Genomic DNA, 4,430 nt, shown 5'->3' with positions numbered 1-4,430 from the left:
AGTACTAACACACAGCACACTTGCACTACCCCGGCCCCATGCCCCCATCCAACCCCAATTCAACAGACAAGCCCCGATGCTCCGTGGCCCTAATCACAAGACTAAAGCTAATTAGATAAAGCCAATTTATTACATCTCACCAAAAGACACCATCACCAACACTAAATGACAATTAATAATCTCACCAGTCACCAACACCAACACTAACATCGGATAAAGCCAAAAACACTGTTTAAGATTTTTTTTTTTTTGAAAAGCTGTTTAAGATAATATAACTTAGGCGTAAATGCACTTTTAGTCCTTACATTTTGACGTTTTTCCATTTTAGTCCCTACATTTTATTTTTTCCACTTTTAGTCCCTAAACCAATTAACGCGTTCCATTTTAGTCCTTTCCGTCAGTCAACCGATGGAAATTGTTGAGGTGGCAGCCGGAAGAATTAAAATATTATAAAAAATGCCACATCACCTGACACATCAGCATATAAATTTCAAAAATTAATTTATTAATTTTAACAAAATTAAAAAATATAAAAACAAAATTTAAAACATAAAAACACATCAGAAAATCAAACCAAGAACACAAATTCAAAATTAAACCTGTTGAATCAAATTAAACCCAAGTACTCAGCCCCGCAACCCAGAATTAAAAACAAGAATAACACAAAGAACACAAAAACAAGATCCAAACCTGAGCACACCAAACTCAAACAGGCCACACATTTTCATCTCAAACTCAAACTCTATTCTCTCATCTCAAACTCAAAATACACAGCCACCCACTACTCTTTCATCTCAAACTCTCTCTTCCATCTCAAACTCTTTTTTCTCTCATAGCCGAGCTCTCTCTCCTCTCATGGCCGATCCATGGCCGAAGACCCATGGAGAAAAACTTTGACATGGAAGCTGAAAACGAAAGAGAGCGAGGGATCTAGAAGAATCGGACCTACATATTGCACTTGACAAGATCGAGAGGAGTGACGGCCAGAACAAATAGCCAAATCCAGAAAATCAAACCCAGAACAAATACCGAAAAAATCAAACCCAGAAAATCAAACCCGAAAATCAAATACCCAAACCAGAAAATGAACCCAGAAAAAAAAAATCAAATCCGGATTACGGGGGCTTGTTGTTCGTCTTCTTTTTCGTCGTCGGTGGTTCCGGATTCAAACAAGCCAAGCATTAAAGAGGATCGGTCAGAGAAAGAAAAGAAAAAACCACCATTGATTGTGGTGGCGGCGGCGGTGATGAGTGAAGGAGGCCAGCCATGGAGTTTGAAGGATATTTGTGAGAGTTTTGGAAGAGAGAGAGAGAAAGGAAGGTTTGAGAATGTTTTGGAAGGGTTGGTTCTGGGTTTGTGTTTGAGCTGGGTTTGGAAGAGAGAGAGAGAGAGAGGAAGGTTTGAGAATGTATGAATTTTTTGGGTTTGTGCTCCTGTGTTCTGCCATTTTGGGATTTTGAATTCCTCTTTTTTTTTTTTTTTGTGTTTTTAAATTTGAGTTTGTGTTTGGTTCTGGGTTTGTTTTTTGTGTTCTTTGTGTTCTTGGTTTGATTTTCTGACTTATTTTTATATTTTAAATTTTGTTTTTATGTTTTTTAATTTTGTTAAAATTAATAAATTAATTTTTGAAATTTATATGCTGATGTGTCAGGGTGATGTGGCATTTTTTATAATATTTTAATTCTTCCGGCTGCCACCTCAGCAATTTCCGTCAGTTGACTGACGGAAAGGACTAAAATGGAACGCGTTAATTGGTTTAGGGACTAAAAGTGGAAAAAATAAAATGTAGAGACTAAAATGGAAAAACGTCAAAATGTAGGGACTAAAAGTGCATTTACATTCTTGACTAGTCTTCAAATGACAAAAGCAAAAGAAACTGGGGAACTAAATGACACTTGCCCAGTTGCCCACCAAAACAGTCAAAGCTTTTTTTTAGAGAAACCATATGGGCGACTGAGTCTAATTATGCTCCATCAGCAACCAGATACACAGAGTAAAACAGGGTAAATATTAATAAAGAGAGACTGAGATGAAGAGAGAGAGAGACTGAGACAGATATGAAAAACTTGTTGAGGGAGCAGGGGGGCCTAAGGCTAAGGGGCAGCACCGTCGGGCACAGGAGGTGAGGAAGACCGATCGGGCAGCACGTCGTCGGGATGTAGCTTCCGTTTGAATGGGAGATCAAGTTTGAGGCTGGCCCGATTTGGCGATCCGCGATCTCCTTCTCCGTCCGACGCGTCCGTTCCGTTGGTTGTTGGTTGTTGCGTGACTTGCGTCTGTGAAGTGTTTGAGGCCTGAACCTCTTCAGGGATGAAGACTTAAGGAGGGGGAATATGGGGAAAGGGAGAGGAGGATATGTAGGACTCAGTGGTGGTAAGGAAATGTTGTTGTTTGGGGAGCCTAAAGCACCCACAGAAGAACTTGAAGTGTGTTTTGGGGAGTTAGAACTAGCAAAAGAGAGGTTTGACATTTTGTGCGGATTAAGGTTTTCTTTGAGAAAACATGAAGATACAAAAGGAATGAAGAATAAAGAAGAGATCTTCCTTATTTAAATCACTAGCTGCAGTTAAGTGAAGAGACACGACATTTATGAGGAGTAATGTATGTCTGCCAAAACGCAAGAAATGGAGAAACGCGCCAAAACGGCTAAAAGCACCCCTGCAGGCCACGTGTCCATGTTCAAACGTCACAAGGTATGATTAACTAGGTGTTAATGCCTGAACCAATGTGACTATCAAAGGCCTTAGCCATTAAACGCCACTGAGAGTCAGGGGGCTAATGTACGTTACACCAACCAAGGCATGAGGGAATGTCTATGTGGTTGGATTTGGACCTTACACGTGGAGTGGCTATGAGTAGAGGAAGAGGAAACGCTTGCTACAAAATCCTATCCTTAGCCTGTGCCAAAGGCGTGACTGCCTTGGGAAGGAAGTAAGATACACTCACAAAAGGGAGATAGTGACTTTCTAAGGTCAACAGTTATAGGAACACCCCTTTTTAGCTTAATGCACGTTGGACCACTTTAGAGATATGTGTATTACCTACAGTACTTCTGATGTCTCTCTCATTGCTCAAGAGTTGTTCCCCAGGCAATGGCAGAGTCACCTACTTGCATGCCACAATGCCATGTTGGCATATTCTCTCTCCTCCAGTCACCGAATAGTACCCTAGCTATGGAAAGGTCCAAAAATAGGAAAATGATGACTTGACACCTATCTTTGTACTCAACCATATTCTTTAGATTATAAGAGGAACATGTAGCTGGACTTTTGGGGTAAGAACCTAAGTAGATCTTTTAAGAAGAAAGTAGAAAAGTGATAAGGTAGGAAGGCAGAAAACAAGGTCTCTCTTTTAAGGAAGAATACCCTTATTGTACAAGAGTTACCTCTTCTTTTCATATAATACAAAGCTAAACAAGGCAAGAATTCATTCTTGCTCAAACCGTGGTTTTTCATCCCTTTCTTAGGGTTTTCCATGTACATCTTGTGTCAACTTTACCATTCTTGTAATCACTTTCTCCTTCTCTAACCTTTGTGATGTCAAAGCTTGTACCCTTGTCACTTATAAGCCTTTTCATTTAGATGTACTATTAGATAACTTATTTTATCCCTCATATAAGCTCAAACCTAACTTGCACATGCAATACATAATTTGGATATAGAATATATCATACTCAGGTTTGGTCATTGTTTTCTTTTTCTTTTTTTAAAGTAACTTTTCTCACTCACACACATCACATCACTAAAAAAAAAAAGTAATTTTGCGTTTTCACAATATTTACAAATATGTTACGGTATTCATATTCAAAGAAAACGAAAACGCTGAAATGTCGTATTCATTTTTTGTATTCAAATCCATTAGGATACTAAAAATGAAAATTGAATACAAATGCCAAAACCAAACCAGTTTTTTGTGGTGGGACCCACTAAACATTGAAAATGAAAACAAAAACAGTGTTTTTTTCAACTAACCAAACAGGCCCTAAAGTTCTTCAACTTTTTGTTCTACAAGTTCGACCAATTGCGCAACCCAATCTCTACACGTATGATGAGGAGGTTGATGTCAAAGGCTAATGATTTCATTAATAGGTTTAAGCAACAATTAGAATAATAGACTCTGCAATGTAATAGATATTCTTTAGAAATAACTATTCGGTTGTTTGGTTGTATTTTTATTACAAGTAATATTCATTCCTTAGGAATAGTTATTCTCTAAAATGAAGAATAAATATCCTTCTCAAAAAAAAAAAAATGAAGAATAAATATTCCTTACCAAAATGGTTGTAATAACTATTCTTTAATCTACATGATAAATACAAAAATAAAAATTCCTAAAAGACCTCTACACCAATAACTCTCTCTCTCTCTCTCTCTCTCTCTCTCTCTCTCTCTCTCTCTCTCTCTCTCTCTCTCTCTCTCTCTCTTCTTCAT

Source organism: Quercus suber, unplaced genomic scaffold (assembly GCF_002906115.3).
Source record: "Quercus suber isolate HL8 unplaced genomic scaffold, Cork oak 2.0 scaffold_279, whole genome shotgun sequence".
NCBI classification, from domain to species: domain Eukaryota; kingdom Viridiplantae; phylum Streptophyta; class Magnoliopsida; order Fagales; family Fagaceae; genus Quercus; species Quercus suber.
The sequence above is the reverse complement of the archived record's forward strand: the minus strand, read 5'-3'. Positions refer to the sequence as shown.